Genomic DNA, 21,325 nt, shown 5'->3' with positions numbered 1-21,325 from the left:
TGCGTACACACAGGAATGCAGGCAGTATAAAAGGAAAGGACAGAGACTGTGGTACTGTTGGTGAAGATGGAAGAAAGAAAATATATAGCTGCCAAAGCGGGCTGTAAGAGACCCCCTAATAGGCAGGGAGTAGAACGCCAGTAACAGGGCGGAAGTTGTGAATGAACGCCGGATTCAAGGTGGGAGTTGTCTTTAGCAGTAATGGGTAACACTCCATCCACTACTAAGTTGCGCTTGCTGCTGAGCCACTCGTTAAAGACCATGGGGATGCCCATTAAGGTGGCTACGGTATGTGCATTCACTAGGGCCATTGCCAAGGCATCACCATGGTTCGTGGAAAATGATGAATTAGATGAGCAACAGTGGTGGAGGGTAGGAAGGCAGCTGAGAGCAGCTGGAGAGTCAGTAGAAATACTTAGGTTGAGGATCTCCAATTAGACTCACAGCAGACTTCTCATCAGAAACACTACAGGCTAGGAGGGAATGGCAAGACATAGCCCAGGTGCTAAGAGAAAAAATTGCCAGCCCAGAATATTATATCCTGCTAAGCTCTCATTTGTGAATGAAGGTGAAATAAAGACCTTTCATAGCAAACAGAAATTGAAGAGTTTGCTGCCACTCATTCAGCCCTGCAAAAGATGCTTAAAGATGTGCTACACTCAGAAACACAGAAACATGGCCATCAATATGAAAGAAGGTAAAGGAAGGAAACCTACCAGTAAAGGAGCATGGGATGCTCAAAGCATATACTAGAAAATATCTTTGGGAAAATGGCAGGGCAAAGTCACTACATATCAATAGTCACATTGAACGTTAATGGATTGTACTCTAAAGTTAAAAGGTACAGACTGGCTGAATGGATTAAGGAACAAAACCCAACTATTTGCTGCCTACAAGAAACACATCTTTCTAACAAAGATGCATGCAGACTGAAAGTGAAAGGTTGGAAAAAGATATTCCATGCCAACAGAAACCAAAAAAAGCAGGTGTAGCCATATTAATATCAGACAAAATAAACTTTAACACAAAAACTGTTAAGAGACAAAGAGGGGCACTATATAATGATTAAGGGAACAATTCAACAGGAAGATGTAACTATTATAAATGTATATGCACCTAATTACAGGGCACTGGTCTATTTAAAAGATATGTTAAGGGACTTAAAGGGAGATTTAGATTCCAATACAATAGTACTGGGGGACTTCAATATGCCACTCTCAGTAATAGACAGATCATTCGGACAGAAGATCAACAAGGAAACAGCAGATTTAATCGACACTATTGCCCAAATGGATCTAACAGATATCTACAGAACTTTCAATCCTACATCTAAAGACTTTACATTCTTCTCAGCAGTGCATGGAACCTTCTCTAGGATTGATCACATACTAGGCCATAAAGCAACTCTCAACAAATTCAAAAGAATTAGAATCATACCATGCAGCTTCTCAGACCACAGCAGAATGAAGCTGGAAATTAGCAACTCAGGAAACCCTAGAGAGTATACATACACATGGAGACTGAACAACATGCTACTGAATGAACATTGGGCCATACAAGAAGTCAAAAGAGAAATCAAACACTTTCTGGAAGTAAATGAGGATAACAACACAACATATCAAAACTTATGGGATATGGCAAAAGCAGTATTGAGAGGCAAGTTTATAGCAATAAGTGTTTATATCAAGAAATTGGAAAGGTACCAAATAAATGAGATTTCAGCACATCTCAAGGACCTAGAAAAATCTGCAGCAAACCAGACCCAAATCTAGTAGGAGAAGAGAAATAATTAAAACCAGAGAAGAAATTAACAGGATTGAATCCAAAAAAAATTACAAAAAATCAGCCAAGTGAAGAGCTGCTTTTTTGAAAAAAAAATAAACAAAATCGACACCCCATTGGCCCAACTAACTAAAAAAAAGAGAGAAAAGACCCAAATCATTAAATTCAGAGATGAAAAAGGAAATGTAACAACAGACACCACAGAAATAAAAAGAATCATCAGAAATTAATACAAAGAGTTGTGTGCCAGCAAACAGGAAAATCTATCAGAAATGGATAGATTCCTGGACATATGCAATCTACATAAATTTAATCATGAAGACATAGAAAACCTAAATAGACCTATAACTGAGACAGAAATTGAAACAATAATAAAGGCCCTCCCAACAAAGAAAAGCCCAGGACTGGATGGATTCATTGCTGAATTCTACCAGACATTTAAAGAACTAATTCCATTTCTTCTCAAACTATCAGAAGAATCAAAAAAGATGGAATCCTCCCAAATTCTTTCTATGAAGCCAGCATCACCTTAATCCCTAAGCCAGAGAAAGATGCAGCACTGAAAGAAAATTACAGACCAATATCCCTGATGAACATAGACACAAAAATCCTCAATAAAATTCTGGCCAATAGAATACAACAGCACATCAGAAAAATCATCCACCCAGACCAAGTGGGATTTATCCCTGATATGCAGGGATGGTTCAACATTCGCAAATCAATCAATGTGATACACCACATTAACAGACTGCAGAAGAAAAACCATATGATTATCTCAATAGATGCAGAGAAAGCATTTGATAAAATTCAACACCCGTTCATGATGAAAACTCTAAGCAAATTGGGTATAGAAGGAACATTCCTCAATATAATCAAAGCAATTTATGAAAAACCCACGGCCAGCATCCTATTGAATGGGGAAACGTTGGAAGCATTTCCACTGAGATCTGGCACCAGACAGGGATGCCCACTCTCACCACTGCTATTTAACATAGTTCTGGAAGCTTTAGCCAGAGCCATCAGACAAGAAAAAGAAATTAAAGGAATACAAATTGAGAAGGAAGAAGTCAAACAATCCCTCTTTACAGATGATATGATTCTTTACTTAGAGGATCCAAAGAACTCTACTGAGAGACTACTGGAACTCATAGAGGAGTTTGGCAAAGTGGCAGGACATAAAATCAGTGCACAAAAATCAACAGCCTTTGTATACACAAGCAATGCCATGGCTGAGAAAGAACTGCTAAGATCAATCCCATTCACAATAGCTACAAAAACAATCAAATACCTTGGAATAAACTTAACCAAGGACGTTAAAGATCTCTACGATGAAAATTACAAAACCTTAAAGAAAGAAATAGAAGAGGATACCAAAAAATGGAAAAATCTTCCATGCTCATGGATTGGAAGAATCAACATCATCAAAATGTCCATTCTCCCAAAAGCAATTTATAGATTCAATGCAATCCCAATCAAGATACCAAAGACATTCTTCTCAGATCTGGAAAAAATGATGCCGAAATTCATATGGAGGCACAAGAGACCTCGAATAGCTAAAGCAATCTTGTACAACAAAAACAAAGCCGGAGGCATCACAATACCAGACTTCAGGACATACTACAGGGCAGTTGTAATCAAAACAGCATGGTACTGGTACAGAAACAGATGGATAGACCAATGGAACAGAATTGAAACACCAGAAATCAACCCAAACATCTACAGCAACTTATATTTGATGAAGGATCTAAAACCAATTCCTGGAGCAAGGACAGTCTATTCAATAAATGGTGCTGGGAAAACTGGATTTCCACATGCAGAAGCATGAAGCAAGACCCCTACATTACACCTTACACAAAAATCCACTCAACGTGGATTAAAGACCTAAATCTATGACCTGACACCATCAAGTTATTAGAGAACATTGGAGAAACTCTTCAAGATATTGGAACAGGCTTGGAGTTTCTGGAAAAGACCCGGGAGGCACAGGCAGTCAAAGCCAAAATCCACTGTTGGGATTGCATCAGATTGAGAAGTTTCTGTACTGCAAAAGAAACAGTCAGGAGAGTGAAGAGACAACTGACAGAATGGGAAAAAATATTTGCAAACTATGCAACAGATTAGGGGTTAATAACCAGAATCTACAAAGACATCAAGAAACTCCACAAAAAGAAAACAAACAACCCACTTAAGAGATGGGCCAAGGACCTCAATAGACATTTTTCAAAAGAGGAAATCCAAATGGCCAACAGGCACATGAAAAAATGTTCAAGATCACTAGCTATCAGGGAAATGAAAACCAAAACCACAATGAGGTTTCACCTCACCCCAGTTAGAATGGCTCACATGCAGAAATCTACCAACAATGGATGCTGGCGAGGATGTGGGGAAAAAGGGACACTAACCCACTGTTGGTGGGGATGCAAACTGGTCAAGCCACTATGGAAGTCAGTCTCGAGATTCCTCAGAAACCTTAATATAACCCTACCATTCGACCCAGCCATCCCACTCCTTGGAATTTACCCAAAGGAAATAAAATTGGCAAACAAAAAAGTGGTCTGCACCCTAATGTTTATTGCAGTAAAATTCACAATAGCCAAGACCTGGAACCAACCTAAATGCCCATCAACAGTAGACTGGATATAGAAATTATGGGATATGTATTTTTTAGAATACTATACCACAGTAAAAAACAATGAAATCTGGTCATTTGCAACAAAATGGAGGAATCTGGAACACATCATGCTGAGTGAAATAAGCCAGTCCCAAAGGGACAAATATTATATGTGTGGGGAGCAGGGCCCAGTGGGGAGCAGGCCCTGTCTCCCATAACATGGCAGGGTCCGTTGCCCGAGAGACAAATAAGTAGTAAAACTGTGGACAAATAATACTGAGGACAAATACTGAGATTACCAAGACTAGACTAAACTACTGGAACTGCTAAGACTAACTCAATGCGCCTGATCTCCCACCATATGGTGCTGAGAGAGAGTAAACAAATCCTACACAGCTGCCTTACCAATAGCTGATTCCCGATCCAACCTCTGATTGGAGGAGAACAGCATGCTCAGCACGTGGACTGCATGAACGCCAGCAGAGCACAGTTTGGCGGAAAGGACTATAAAGGAGGAGAGACAACATGCGGGGGGAACACCTGAGGAACCCCTGAGGGAGCTGGCCGGTGGTGTGCTGCTCCTCCGTGGAAGCGGGGGAAGCGGCAGGGGTGCCACCCCTCTGCATTGGCAGGGGGGCAGCAGCTAATCCAGGGAGGACCAGGGAAAGAAACAACAGCAAATCCGTTGCCGCTCCTCTGAGAGCCTGTGGAGCGAGCGACAATATGTTCTCCCTGATCGGTGACAACTGACTGAGCACCAAAAAGGAAACCTGTTGAAGTGAAATGGACACTATGAGCAACGGTGACGTGATCAGCCATAGCCCTGACTGTTGATGAACAACTTAATACTTTATCCCTCCTAGTATTTTTTCTTTGTCTGTTCTACTTAATACTATTGGTTTAATTCTGTGATTAATACACAGTTATCCTTAGGTGTTGAAATTTAACTGAAAAGTGATCCTGTTAAATATAAGAGTGGGAATAAGAGAGGGAAGAGATGTACAATTTGGGACATGCTCAAGCTGACTTGCCCCAAACGGTAGAGTTAGAAACATACCAGGGGATTCCAAATCAATCCCATCAAGGTGGTATGTACCAATGCCATCTCACTAGTCCAAGTGATCAATTTCTGTTCACAATTGATCATAATGAAAGGACTAAGAGTCAAAGGGATCACACAAACAAGACTAGTGTCTTCTAATACTATCCGATAGAATAAAAAAAGGGAGAGAATGATCCAACATGGGAAGCGAGATACACAGCAGACTCATAGAATGTCGGATGTCCTAAACAGCACTCTGGTCTCAGCATCAGTCCTTAAGGCATTTGGATCTGGCTGAAGAACCCATGAGAGTATTTCAGGCATGGAAAGCCAAGACACTCTGGCAAAAAAAAACAAAAAAAGACATAAATGAAAGATCTCTGTGAGTGAGATCTCAGTGGGAAAAACATGTCTTCAAAGAAGGAGGTACCTTTCTCTGAAAAGAGGAGAGAACTTCCACTTTGACTACAACCTTGTCTAAATAAGAGTCAGTGAACTCAAAAGGCTTCCATAGCCTTGGCAGCTCATGACAAGAGCCTAGGGTGATTACTGAGGCCATAAACAAGAGTGTCAATTTTAAAAGTCAACAACAGGAGTCACTGTGCACTTACTCCTCATGTAGGATCTCTGTCCTTAATGTGCTGTACATTGTGATTTAATGCTATAACCAGTACTCAAACAGTATTTTTCACTTTGTGTTTCTATGTGGGTGCAAACCGTTGAAATCTCTACTTAATGTATACTAAACTGATCTTCTGTATATAAAGAGAATTGAAAATGAATCTTGATATGAATGGAAGGGGAGAGAGAGCAGGAAAGGGGAGGGTTGCGGGTGGGAGTGAAGTCACTGGGTGGGGGAAGCCATTGTAATCCATAAGCTGTACTTTGGAAATTTATATTCATTAAATAAAAGTTAATAAATAAGCCAGCACCGCGGCTCACTAGGCTAATCCTCCACCTAGTGGTGCCGGCACACCGGGTTCTAGTCCTGGTTGGGGCGCCAGATTCTGTCCCGGTTGCCCCTCTTCCAGGCCAGCTCTCTGCTGTGGCCAGGGAGTGCAGTGGAGGATGGCCCAGGTGCTTGGGCCCTGCACCCCATCGGAGACAAGGAAAAGCACCTGGCCTTGGCTCCTGCCATCGGATCAGCGTCGTGCGCCGGCCGCAGCGCGCTGGCCGTGGCGGCCATTTGAGGGTGAACCAACGGCAAAGGAAGACCTTTCTCTCTGTCTCTCTCTCTCACTGTCCACTCTGCCTGTCAAAAAAAAGTTAATAAATAAATAAATAAATAAATGCTTAATTAAAAAAATCAAAATTATGGGACACGCATTCTATAGAATACTATCCAGCAGTAAAAATGATGAAATCTTGTCATTTGCAACAAAATGGAGGAATCTGGAAAACATCATGCTGAGTGAAATAAGCCAGTCTCAAAGGGAGAAATATCATATGTTCTCCCTTATTGGTGACAACTAACTGAGCACCTAAAAGGAAGCCTGTTGAAGTGAAATGGACACTTTGAGAAACAGTGACTTGATCAGCCCTTGTCCTGACTGTCGAGGAACAACTTATAATTTATCCCTTTTAGTATTTTTATGTTCTACTTAAATCTTTTTTTTTATCTTTTATTTAATGAATATAAATTTCCAAAGTACGACTCATGGGTTACAATGGCTTTCCCCCCCATACCGTCCCTCCCACCCACAACCCTCCCCTTTCCCACTCCCTCTCCCCTTCCATTCACATCAAGATTCATTTTCGATTATCTTAATATACAGAAGATCAGCTTAGTATACCTTAAGTAAGGATTTCAACAGTTTGTTCCCACACAGAAACATAAAGTGAAAAATAATCGATGATTTTTTTTAAGTGATGATGAAATCAGAGCAGACCTATTGTCATGTTTAATCCCAGTGAGAGTCAAGTTGGGAATTGATAATTTCTTTTTTTTTTTTTTTTTTACAGAAGATCAGTTTAGTGTACATTAAGTAAAGATTTCAATCGTTTGCACCCCCATAGAAACACAAAGTGAAATATACTGTTTGAGTACTCGTTATAGCATTAAGCCTCAGTGTACAGCACATTAAGGACAGAGATCCTACATGAGGAGTAAGTGCACAGTGACTCCTGTTGTTGACTTTACAAATTGACACTCCTGTTTATGGCATCAGTAATCTCCGTATGCACCAGTCATGAGTTTCCAAGGCTATGGAAGCCCCTTGAGTTCTCCGACTCTTATCTTGTTTAGACAAGGTCATAGTCAAAGTGGAGGTTCTCTCCTCCCTTCAGAGAAAGGCACCTCCCTCTTTGAAGACCTGTTCTTTCCACTGGGATCTCACTCACAGAGATCTTTTTGCCAGAGTGTCTTGGCTTTCCATGCCTGAAATACTCTCATGGGCTTTTCAGCCAGATCCGAGTGCCTTTAGGGCTGATTCTGAGGTCAGAGTGCTATTTAGGACATCCGCCATTCTATGAGTCTGCTGAGTATCTCACGTCCCATGTTGGATCACTCTCCCCTTTATTTATTCTATCGGTTAGTGTTAGCAGATACTAGACTTGTTTATGTGCTCCCTTTGACTCTTAGTCCTTTCATTATGATCAATTGTGAACTGAAATAGATCACTTGGAATAGTGAGATGGCATTGGCACATGCCACCTTGATGGGATTGAATTGGAATCCCCTGGTATGTTTCCAACTCTACCAATTGGGGCAAGTCAGCCCGAGCATGCCCCAAATTATACATCTCTTCCCTCTCTTATTCCCACTTTTATGTTTAACAGGGATCACATTTCAGTTAATTTTCAACACTTAAGAATAACTGTGTGATAATTACAGAATTAAACCAGTCATATTAAGTAGAACAGACAAAAAAATACTATGAGGGATAATGTATTAAGTTGTCCATTAGCAGTCAGGGCTATGCTGATCAAGTCACCATTTCTCATAGTGTCCATTTCACTTCAGGAGGTTTCCTTTTTGGTGTTCAGTCAGTTGTCACCGATCAGGGAGAACATATGGTATTTGTCACTTTGGGACTGGCTTACTTCACTCAGCATGATGTGTTCCAGATTCCTCCATTTTGTTGCAAATGACTGGATTTCGTTGTTTCTTACTGCGGTATAGTATTCTAAAGAATACATATCCCATAATTTCTATATCCAGTCTACCGTTGATGGGCATTTAGGTTGGTTCCAGGTCTTGGTTATTGTGAATTGTGCTGCAATAAACATTAGGGTGCAGACCGCTTTTTTCTTTATCAATTTAAACTCCTTTGGGTAAATTCCAAGGAGTGGGATGGCTGGGTCGAACGGTAGGGTTATATTCAGGTTTCTGAGGAATCTCCAGACTGTTTTCCATAGTGGCTTGACCAGTTTGCATTCCCACCAACAGTGGGTTAGTGTCCCTTTTTCCCCACATCCTCACCAGCATCTGTTGTTGGTAGATTTCTGTATGTGAGCCATTCTAACTGGGGTGAGGTGAAACCTCATTGTGGTTTTGATTTGCATTTCCCTGATTGCTAGTGACCTTGAACATTTTTTCATGTGCCTGTTGGCCATTTGGATTTCCTCTTTTGAAAAAATGTCTATTGAAGTCCTTGGCCCATCTCTTAAGTGGGTTGTTGGTTTTGTTTTTGTGGAGTTTCTTGATCTCTTTGTAGATTCTGGTTATTAACCCTTTATCTGTTGCATAGTTTGCAAATATTTTTTCCGATTCTGTCAGTTGTCTCTTCACTCTCCTGACTGTTTCTTTTTCAGTACAGAAACTTCTCAATTTGATGCAATCCCAATAGTTGATTTTGGCTTTGACTGTCTGTGCCTCCCGGGTCTTTTCCAGAAATTCTTTGCCTGTGCCAATATCTTGAAGGGTTTCTCCAATGTTCTCTAGTAACTTAATGGTGTCAGGACGTAGATTTAGGTCTTTAATCCACGTTGTGTGGATTTTTGTGTAAGGTGTAAGGTAGGGGTCTTGCTTCATGCTTCTGCACGTGGAAATCCAGTTTTCCCAGCACCATTTATTGAATAGACTGTCCTTGCTCCAGGAATTAGTTTTAGATCCTTCATCAAATATAAGTTGGCTGTAGGTGTTTGGATTGATTTCTGGTGTTTCAATTCTGTTCCATTGGTCTATCCATCTGTTTCTGTACCAGTACCATGCTGTTTTGATTACAACTGCCCTGTAGTATGTCCTGAAGTCTGGTATTGTGATGCCTCCGGCTTTGTTTTTGTTGTACAAGATTGCTTTAGCTATTCGAGGTCTCTTGTGCCTCCATATGAATTTCAGCATCATTTTTTCTAGATCTGCGAAGAATGTCTTTGGTATCTTGATTGGGATTGCATTGAATCTATAAATTGCTTTTGGGAGAATGGACATTTTGATGATGTTGATTCTTCCAATCCATGAGCATGGAAGATTTTTCCATTTTTTGGTATCCTCTTCTATTTCTTTCTTTAAGGTTTTGTAATTTTCATCGTAGAGATCTTTAACGTCCTTGGTTAAGTTTATTCCAAGGTATTTGATTGTTTTTGTAGCTATTGTGAATGGGATTGATCTTAGCAGTTTTTTCTCAGTCATGGCATTACTTGTGTATACAAAGGCTGTTGATTTTTGTGCATTGATTTTATATCCTGCCACTTTGCCAAACTCCTCTATGAGTTCCAATAGTCTCTTAGTAGAGTTCTTTGGATCCTCTAAGTACAGAATCATGTCGTCTGCAAAGAGGGATAGTTTGACTTCTTCCTTCTTGATTTGTACTCCTTTGATTTCTTTTTCTTGTCTGATGGCTCTGGCTAAAACTTCCAGAACTATGTTGAATAGCAGTGGTGAGAGTGGGCATCCCTGTCTGGTGCCAGATTTCAGTGGAAATGCTTCCAACGTTTCCCCATTCAATAGGATGCTGGCCGTGGGTTTTTTATAAATTGCTTTGATTATATTGAGGAATGTTCCTTCTATACCCAATTTGCTTAGAGTTTTCATCATGAAAGGGTGTTGAATATTATCAAATGCTTTCTCTGCATCAATTGAGATAACCATATGGTTTTTCTTCTGCAGTCTGTTAATGTGGTGAATCACATTGATTGATTTGCGAATGTTGAACCATCCCTGCATACCAGGGATGAATCCCATTTGGTCTGGGTGGATGATTTTCCTGATGTGTTGTTGTATTCTATTGGCCAGAATTTTATTGAGGATTTTTGCATCTATGTTCATCAGGGATATTGGTCTGTAATTTTCTTTCAGTGCTGCATCTTTCTCTGGCTTAGGGATTAAGGTGATGCTGGCTTCATAGAAAGAATTTGGGAGGATTCCCTCTTCTTCGATTGTTCTGAATAGTTTGAGAAGAAATGGGATTAGTTCTTCTTTAAATGTCTGGTAGAATTCAGCAGTGAATCCATCTGGTCCTGGGCTTTTCTTTGTTGGGAGGGCCTTTATTACTGTTTCAATTTCTGTTTCAGTTATGGGTCTATTTAGGTTTTCGATGTCTTCATGGTTCAATTTTGGTAGATTGCATGTGTCCAGGAATCTATCCATTTCTGATAGGTTTTCCTGTTTGCTGGCATACAGGTCCTTGTAGTAATTTCTGATGATTCTTTTTATTTCTGTGGTGTCTGTTGTTACGTTTCCTTTTTCATCTCTGATTTTATTGATTTGGGTCTTTTCTCTTTTTTTTTAGTTAGTTGGGCCAATGGTGTGTCAATATTGTTTATTTTTTCAAAAAACCAGCTTCTAGCTTGGCTGATTTTTTGTAATTTTTTTTTTGGATTCAATCCTGTTAATTTCTTCTCTGGTTTTAATTATTTCTCTTCTCCTACTAGATTTGGGTTTGGTTTGCTGCAGTTTTTCTAGGTCCTTGAGGTGCGCTGAAAGCTCATTTATTTGGTACCTTTCCAATTTCTTGATATAGGCACCTATTGCTATAAATTTGCCTCTCAATACTGCTTTTGCTGTATCCCATACGTTTTGATATGTTGTGTTGTTGTCTTCATTTACTTCCAGAAAGTTTTTGATTTCTCTTTTGATTTCTTGAATGACCCAGTGTTCATTCAGTAGCATGTTGTTCAGTCTCCATGTGTTTGCATACTTTCTGGGGTTTCCTGAGTTGCTAATTTCCAGCTTCATCCCGCTGTGGTCTGAGAAGCTGCATGGTATGATTCTAATTCTTTTAAATTTGCTGAGACTTGCTTTATGGCCTAGTATGTGATCAATCCTAGAGAAGGTTCCATGCGCTGCTGAGAAGAATGTGAAGTCTGTAGATGTAGGGTTGAAAGTTCTGTAGATATCTGTTAGATCCATTTGGGCAATAGTGTCAATTAAATCTGCTGTTTCCTTGTTGATCTTCTGTCCGGATGATCTGTCTATTTCTGAGAGTGGAGTATTGAAGTCCCCCAGTACTATTGTATTGGAATCTAAATCTCCCTTTAAGTCCCTTAACATATCTTTTAAATAGACCAGTGCCCTGTAATTAGGTGCATATACATTTATAATAGTTACATCTTCCTGTTGAATTGAACCCTTAATCATTATATAGTGTCCCTCTTTGTCTCTCTTAACAGTTTTTGTATTAAAGTTTATTTTGTCTGATATTAATATGGCTACACCTGCTTTTTTTTTTGGTTTCTGTTGGCATGGAATATCTTTTTCCAACCTTTCACTTTCAGTCTGCATGCCTCTTTGTTAGAGAGATGTGTTTCTTGTAGGCAACAAATAGTTGGGTTGTGTTCTGTGAGCCAGTCAGCCAAATGGTGTCTTTTAACTGAAGAATTCAGACCATTAATGTTCAGTGTGACAATTGATACGTAGTGACTTTGCCCTGCCATTTTCCCGGAAATATTTTCTAGTATATGCTTTGAGCTTCCCATGCTCTTTTACTGGTAGGTGTTCTTCCTTTCCCTTCTTTCATATTGATGGCCGTGTTTTTGTGTTTCTGAGTGTAGCACATCTTTAAGTATCTTTTGCAGGGCCGGACGAGTGGCGGCAAAGTCTTTCAATTTCTGTTTGCTATGAAAGGTCTTTATTTCACCTTCATTCACAAATGAGAGCTTGGCAGGATATAATATTCTGGGCTGGCAATTTTTCTCTCTTAGCACCTGTGCTATGTCTCGCCATTCCCTCCTAGCTTGTAGGGTTTCTGATGAGAAGTCAGCTGTGAGTCTGATTGGAGATCCTCTGAGAGTAATCTGACGTTTCTCTCTTGCACATTTTAGAATCTTTTCTTTATGTTTCACTGTGGTAAGTTTAATTACCATGTGTCGTGGTGAGGATCTCTTTTGGTCATGTTTATTGGGGGTTCTATGAGCTTCCTGTACTAGGATATCTCTGTCCTTCTCCAAACCTGGAAAGTTCTCTGCTAGTATCTCACTAAAAAGGCCTTCCAATCCTTTCTCTCTCTCCATGCCTTCAGGAACTCCTAGAACTCGAATGTTGGTTTTTTTAATAGTATCCTGTAGATTCCCAACAATATTTTTTAGGTTTCTAATTTCCTCTTCTTTTCTTTGGTTTGACTGTATGTTTTCCTGTGCTCTATCTTCTAAGTCCGATATTCTCTCTTCTGCTTCACCCATTCTGTTTTTAAGGCTTTCTAATGTGTTTGTCATTTGATCTATTGAGCTCTTCATTTCATTTTGATTTCTCTTGACTATTACACTTTCCTGTTCTACTAGTTTCTGAGTTTCATTTTGACTCTTCCTTAAAGTTTCATTTTCACGAGAGAGATTTTCAATCTTGTCCATTAAGGATTTCTGTAGTTCAAGGATTTGCTTTTGAAAACTTCTAAATGTTCTTATCATAAATTTTTTGAAATCCGTATCTTGCATTTCTTCTATCTCATCATCTTCATACTCTTGGCTTGGGGTGTTTTGCTTATTTGGAGGCATCATAGTGTCATCGTTGATCTTGCTCCCTCTATTTCTGTGTTTGTTACTCGGCATAGTTAATTCTTCTTGCGTCACTGTGCGTTTTTTTTTTCTTTTTTCTTTTTTTTTATACTGTGTCCGTGTTAAGTGGACTGCCTGCTGTTGGAGGAGCCTTGGAGGCTTGAGATGGGTGCGGCCTGAGAGCTCTGCCTGGTTCTTCCTGGTTAAGGGTGTGCAAAGGTGACACCCTCAGGTTATGCGTGGTAAATCTCTCTCTTTTTATTTATTTATTTATTTTATTTAGTCAGGGGGTAAGTAACACCACTGGGCAGGGCTATGCAGAATTGATAGTATTTAGCTTCCAGTCTTTGGCTCCTCTGGACTCCCACTGGGTTGCCTAGGCTACTGAATTGTAGTGACTCAGTTCCTTAACTCTCCCCCATTGATATGTAAATCCAAAGAGGAGGCCTGCTCTTTGTCTCTTGGGAATTCTTCAAGCCTTGCAGCCTTGTAACCTTTGCAAGGTTAGGGGGAAGAGAAACCCCGAAGCTTTTTTTTCCTTCTTTCCGGTAGTGAGTTTGCTGCACTTTCCGGCCCCCCTCTAGATTCTGACCCCCGTTTCCCCACCAATGTCTCGCGTTATTGAGCTCACCTCCCCTTCCAGCGCCGATGTGTGGACTTGGAGCCCTGAGCGTCCCAAGTCTCCCCGCTGTTGTCTGTGTGGCATGCACTCCCCTTGGAGCACTGTCGTGCAGACCCTGGGGCTACTGCGGCTGGGTCCCGCAACTTGGCTTCCTCGAGGTGGGCGACCTTGTTCTCCCAGTAGGTCCTCCGATTCACGCCTGCTCCATCCAGAAGGGTTTCCCCTGCAATTTTTTTGGTTCTATTTTCTGTGGCTACCGTAACTCCCCTTTTATTAAACTAAATTTCCCCGGACTATCGGTGCGCGCCCTCACTGTTCCGCCATCTTGGCTCCGCCCCTATGTTCTACTTAAATCTATTGGTTGATCTCTGTAATTAACACACAATTATTCTTAGCTGTTGAAATTTAACTGAAAAGTGATCCTGTTAAATATAAGAGTGGGAATAAGAGAGGGAGGAGATGTACAATTTGGGACATGCTTAAGCTGACTTGCCCCAAACGGTAGAGTTAGAAATGTGCCAGGGGATTCCAATTCAATCCCATCAAGGTGGCATGTACCAATGCCATCTCACTAGTCCAAGTGATCAATTTCTGTTCACAATTGATCATAAGGATAGGACTAAGAGTCAAAGGGATCACACAAACAAGACTAGTGTCTGCTAATACTAGCTGATAGAATCAAAAAGGGAGAGAATGATCCAACATGGGAAGTGAGATACACAGCAGACTCATAGAGTGACTGATGTCCTAAACAGCACTCTGGCCTCAGAATCAGCCCTTAAGGCATTTGGATCTGGCTGAAGAGCCCATGAGAGTATTTTAGGTATGGAGAGCCAAGTCACTCTGGCAAAAAAACAAACAAACAAACAAACAAACAAAAACAACCCAAACCTAAATGAAAGATCTGTGCAAGTGAGATCCCAGTGGAAAGGACAGGTTAGCAAAGGAGGAGGAACGTTTCTCTGAAGGGAGGAGAGAACTTCCACTTTGACTATGGCCTTGTCTAAATAAGATCAGAGTCAGCAAACTCAAAAGGCTTCCATAGCCTTGGAATCTCATGACAAGAGCCTAGGGTGATTACTGACACCATAAACAAGACTATCAAATTGTTAAGTCAACAAAAGGAGTCACTGTGCACTTACTCCTCATGTAGGATCTCTGTCCTTAATGTGTTGTACAGTTTGGGTGAATGCTATAACTAATACTCAAACAGTGTTTTACACTTTGTGTTTCCGTGTGGGTGCAAACTTTTGAAAGCTTGACTTAATATATGCTAAATTGGTCTTCTGTATATAAAGAGAATTGAAAATGAATCTTGCTGTAAATGGAATGAGAGAGGGAGCAGGAGATGAAAGCGTTGCGGATGGGAGAGAAGTTATGGGGGGAAGCCACTGTAATCCATAAGCTGCACTTTGGAAATTTATATTTATTAAATAAAAGTTAAAAAAGCAACCATTTGTTCTAGATAATTCTAAAAATTAAGAAATATAGTGTTTATACTTTGGCACTTTAGAAATGGAACATTGAAGTGAAAAGCAGGGAGAGTAGTAAAATAATGGATTTAACATCTCAATAAAACTAATTATATTTATGTATTCTTATTTGATTGTATTTTCTTAGTCCACAGTAGTCATGATATACTGTATTCAAATTATAAAAGTGGCCAATGATGGAGCTACTATCCTAATACACAGTATTCACTCCTACTCTCTGAATCAGTGCCATATTGAATGTATTGGATTGAAACCAACAGATGGGGAGAACCAGTACAGCCATGGCAGTGGATATTCACAGGCCTGAGAGGACCTTTTCTCAGTGTGACTCTAGTTCATAAACCTTTGCCCAAGATTATTTGAATGAGCAAAAAGAATTAAGTCTGCATAAAGGGATTACCAACATGAGCTACTTCTCTTCATATGAACTATCTTATTCTTAAGGTGGGTGAGAAAGAGAATTTTTGAAATATTGTGGAATACAGGACACATAAATAAAAACATTGTGATAGATAATTGAAAGTCTGTCTTCCACAGAGAAGTAGGTAAAACTATAGAAGAAAAAATAAGGAACTGAGGTAACAATCTATGAATACTCTTTATAAACATGTAATAGGAATTTTACATATATTTTGGTGGTTTTTTAAAAAGTGAAATTAGAAGTAAGCTAAGAGTTTTCTTATATTCACTTTTCATTAAGTGGCATTAAAAAAAGCATTATTGTATGACACAAACTTGTAGAAGCATGTGCAGTCATTCTAAGAAAACAGTGCAGAATGGTATAGGTTTGTCAGTGTTCTAAACTTTTCAGTGATTGCAAATGAACATTTCAACTTAAGCATATAAAACTACAAAGTAAATTGCATTAATTCTCAGTAGTAAAATGCTTGTTAGGGCTATGGCTGTTAATAGAATGTTCAAGTTTTCAATTTACATTGCTTTTCAGAATCTAAGGGTAACTGAAATTATTCCATGAAATGTAAAACAATATGTTGACTTTTATATTTTGCTACTCATTACCTTATATATGATATCAGCCATGCTGGTATTTTTTAATGATTTTATTTATTTATTTTCAAAAAATTATTTATTTGAGAAGTAGAGTTACAGAGAGAGAGACAGAGAGAGAGAATGGTCTTCCAACCCTGGTTCACCCCCTAAATGGCTGCAATGTCTAGAGCTGAGGCAGTTCAAAGCCAGGAGCCAGGATGTTCTTCCAGTTCTCCAACGTGGGTGAAGGGGCCCATGCACTTGGGCCATCTTCTCCTGCTTTCCCAGGCCAAGGCAGAGAACTGCATGTGAAAAGGGACAGCCAGGACAGGGACCGGCACTCACATGGGATGCTGGCACTGCAGGCAAAGGCTTACACTGCTGTGCCATAATACCAACCCTGCTAGTAGTTTTAATAGTGATATGTGCAGTGCCATGGCTCACTAGGCTAATCCTCCACCTGCAGTGCTGGCACCCCAGGTTCTAGTTCTGGTTGGGGTGCCAGATTCTATCCCAGTTGCTTCTCTTCCAGTCCAGCTCTCTGCTGTGGCCTGGAAGTGCAGTGGGGGATGGCCCAGGTCCTTGGGCCCTGCACCCGCATGGGAGACCAGGAGGAAACACTTAGCTCCTGACTTCAGATCAGCACAGTGTGCTTGCCACAACGCACCAGCCGTAGTGGCCACTTGGGGGGTGAACCAATGGAAAAAGGAAGACCTTTCTCTCTGTCTCTGTCTCTCTCACTGTCTAAATCTGCCTGTCAAAAAAAAAAGTGATATGTAAGAGGCAGCTTAAAGCACATTGCAGTTGCACTATTTTCTATTGCATCAATACAACACAACACTTAGTGCTCAAAGCAGACCATGCTGTTTTATTTTTTCATGCCATTTGCTCTTCCAGGAAAACCTAATTCTCCTGATTCCCGCTTTTACACCCCAGGTCTTACTTAATTGACTTTTAGTCCTACTGCAAAGTAACATTCATATCACCTCTACTAGAAAGATTTTGCTAACAGCCTGCCACCATCCACACGCTTTCTCCCATACCTACTGTGACTATGGAAATTCTCCAAATTTTTGCACTTATCATAGCACCTTGAACTTTCTTATTTCCTGAATCTAATCCATTCAAGTAAACTGAATAATAATTTTTTGATAACAATAGCCTGTATTGCTTTATCTTAGATGGAAGAAAATGCAACCTATATAATAATTTGCTAAGGGTATTTGCAATACATAAAGCTTTCAAAAACTAACTTCCTAGAGTGAGCATTTGCCTTGGCAGTTAAGATGCTGGTTAAAATGCCTGTATCCAGGGTCACTGCTGCAGTGTAGTAGGTAAAGCCACCACCTGCAGCACCAGCCTCCTATATGGGCATTATTTTGAGTTCTAGCTGCTCCACTTCCATCCAGCTACATGATAATGTGCCCAGGAAAGCAGTGGAGGATAGCCCAAGTCCATGGGTCACCCACCCACATGGGAGACCCAGAAAAAGTTCCTGGCTTCTGGATTCAGATCAGCCCAGCTCTGGCCATTCTCTCTCCTTCTATAACTCTGCCTTTCAAATAAATAAACAAATCTTAAAAAAACTTACCTGTATCCCATATAGGAGTAACTCACTTTAATTCCCAGCTCTAGCTCTTCATTCCAGCCTCCTGCTAATGCAGATTCTGGAGGATGAATTCCTGCCACCCACTGAGAGATCTGGATTGAGTTCTTGGCTCCAGGTTTTGGCCTCCCAGCCACTGCAGACATTTGAGGAGTGAACAAGGGGAGGGGAGCATGCTCTTTCTTTTTCTCTCATTCTTTCTTTCTGCCTTTCAAATGGGTAAATCTAAAAAAAACCCTTTTAACCCATTAATGGAAATATTTGAATGTAGTATGAAATTATGAATGCACAGTATCTGATGTGAATCTTTTAGCCTATTATTGCAAAGAGGACCAATACAATGTAAATAAACATGAAATAATACATTAAATATGAATAATGTGAAGCACTTTTGAAATATAGGAATAAGAGACACACCCAGAGCCTCCCACCCACTGCTGCTGTGCCTCTTCATTTGCTGCCTGTGGGTCCCATGTGCTGGGGACTTTCTCTGCCCCACACTCTGCTTTGCGCCTCATGTGCCCGGAAGAAAGAGGACGTGCTCCCTGGACATTCCACGGTGATGATAGCATTTGAAGACCTGGCTGTTTACTTTACCTGGGAGGAATGGCAGAACATGAACAAAGCTCAGAAAATCCTGTACAGGGATGAGATGCTGGAGACCTACAGCAGCCTGCTCTTCTTGGGACACTGCATTACCAAACCCGACTTGATCTTTAAGTTGGAGCAAGGAGCAGAGCCATGGATGGTGAGCGAATTCCTAAATCAGAACCTTCCAGTTGCCATGAAAAGTGATGACATTATTAGAACCAACCAGGAAATTCAAGAAAACATTTTTAAGCAGAATGTTATTACAAATAACAAGACATCAACTCCCAAAAGAGTTATGTCAATAAAAAGACTTAATTTAAGTTCAAGTCATGTTTCAAAGCTGATTAACAAAAAAAGAAATTATTCATCAATGAAACCTGAGGAATGCAATGTGTGTCACAATGTGTTTCCCCACTGTGGGCATGATGAGCTGTAAGCTAGAGAGAAATTTGATGCCGCTAAGGTACCTGAGAACTCTGCCCAGTGCTGTGAGCCTCTTAGTGAGTATCACAAGATTCAGACTATGAAGCCTTCATTTGAACATAGTGCACAAGGGAAAGACTTCAAAAAGAAGAAGATATTCTTTAGATTTGGCACGGTCCATATGGGAGATTCCTGTAATAAGTCAACTGTCACTGTTGGAAAGACAACTCAAATAGAAAAGACTCTTCATAAAAATACTAACCTCAGTAAGCATCAACAAATCAACACAGGAGAGGAACTCTATGAAGATATGGGATATGTGGAACCTCTTATTTACAAATCAAATCTTGCAATAAATCAGAGACAACATATACAGAAAAAACCCTATGGATGTAAGCCTCGTGGAAAATCCTTCAGGTTTAAGTCCTGCCATACCATCATTCACAGTACTTCCACATAGGAAAACTCCCATGTGTGTAATGAATGTGGAAAAGCCACCTACCAGAAGTTAGATGTCATTAGACATCAGGAAATTCACACAGAGGACAAACCTAATGAATGTAAAGACTATGGAAAAGCCTCTGGCAAGAAGTCACATTTCATGATGCAACAGAGAATTCACACAGGAAAGAAACCTTATGAATGTAATAACTGTGGCAAAGCCTTCAGCTATAAGTCACAACTCATAATCCATCAGAAAATTCAGACAGGGGAGAGACCTTATGAATGTAAAGACTGTAGAAAAGCCTTTGTCCAAATGTCAGACCTCAGAAGACATCAGAGAATTCACACAGGGGAGAAAGCTTATCAATGTAATGACTGTGGAAAAGCCTTCAGCTATAAGTCACAACTCAAAATTCACCAGAGAATTCACACAGAGGAGAGACCTTATGAATGTAATGACTGTGGAAAAGCCTTTCCTATAGGTCACAACTTTTAATCCATCAGAGAATTCACACAGGGGAGAGACCTTATGAATGCCAAAATTGTGGGAAAGCCTTTGGCCAGAAGTCACATCTCATAATGCATCAGAGAATTCATACAGGTGAGAAACCTTATGAATGTAATGACTGTGGAAAAGCATTTGGCTCTAAGTCACAACTCATAACCCATCAAAGAATTCATACAGGGGACAGGCCTTATAAATGTAATGACTGTGGAAATCCCTTCAGCTATAAGTCACAACTTATAATCCATCAGAGAATTCACACAGAGGAGAAACCTTATGAATGTAATGATTGTGGGAAAACATTTGGCAAGAAGTCACATCTCATAATGCACCAGAGAATTCACACAGGGGAGAAGCCTTATGAATGTAATGACTGTGGAAAAGCCTTCAGCTATAAATCACAACTCAAAATCCATCAGAGAATTCACACAGGAGAATAACCTCATGAATGTTATGACTACAGAAAAGCTTTTTGCTGTAAATCACAACTCATAACACCTGACAGCTTTTGTAAGGCTGGGTGAGTGTTGACAAATTCAGTTTCTTTTTGTTTGATAGGTCTTTACTTCACATTCAACATAAATGAGTACTTTGCAGGGTATAGTATTCTCAGTGGACGGATTTTTTTTCTCTTAAGACTCACACTATGTCTCTCCATTCTCTCATAGGCCATAGAGATTCTAATGAGAAGTCACCTGTGAATCTAGTTGGAAATCCTTTGAAATTTATCTGACATTTCTGTATTGCACATTTTGGTATTTTCTTTTTGTTTTATTGTTAAAAGTTTGCAATATCTTTTGGCAGCCTAGAAAGTCCTTCTCATGAACCTGACCTGGTGAATCAAGGGAGCATAAGATTACATTTCCTGCACTGCAGCCATCCATAACTAAACAAGGAGGATGATCCCTATATTTTCTTTGCAGACAGCCCATCTTCCTGGAAAGCAGATAGGATACAGCAGAACTCATGGACAATTCTAACTTTTTTATTAATGTGTGGTTTAGTAAGTTCATATTTGAAATAAATGTGCTATGAATGAATACATTCAAATATAGAAAGAACATTTTGTATTTTCACTAACTTTACTTCTATTTAGTTTTGATAATTATACTGTGGTTTGAAAACTCACACCAGATTATTGCCGATAATTATTTAGAGAAATGCTTGTTTGATGGATAGAACTGAGAATGCATGGAGGCTGTACTGCAGATCCTTAAATAAATCTCCATATATTTCCATATGTGCAAGTTATACTGCCAACTGTCCAAGCTATATTTTCAAGAGAATATTTGCATTTCTTTTTTTTCTTTAACCAACTCAATATAGACTCACTTTAGCATTTAAGAA

The 21,325-nt window shown here is 39.9% G+C and overlaps 1 pseudogene; it reads left to right on the top strand.

The window, feature by feature from the left end:
- The first annotated feature begins 201 nt into the window (after window positions 1-201).
- LOC149122206 (uncharacterized) lies at window positions 202-20,567 on the top strand (annotated as a pseudogene).
- The last annotated feature ends 758 nt before the right edge of the window (window positions 20,568-21,325 follow it).

Source organism: Oryctolagus cuniculus, chromosome 15 (assembly GCF_051225735.1).
Source record: "Oryctolagus cuniculus isolate XC-2025 breed Fujian yellow rabbit chromosome 15, ASM5122573v1, whole genome shotgun sequence".
NCBI lineage: Eukaryota > Metazoa > Chordata > Mammalia > Lagomorpha > Leporidae > Oryctolagus > Oryctolagus cuniculus.
The sequence above is the reverse complement of the archived record's forward strand: the minus strand, read 5'-3'. Positions and strand labels throughout refer to the sequence as shown.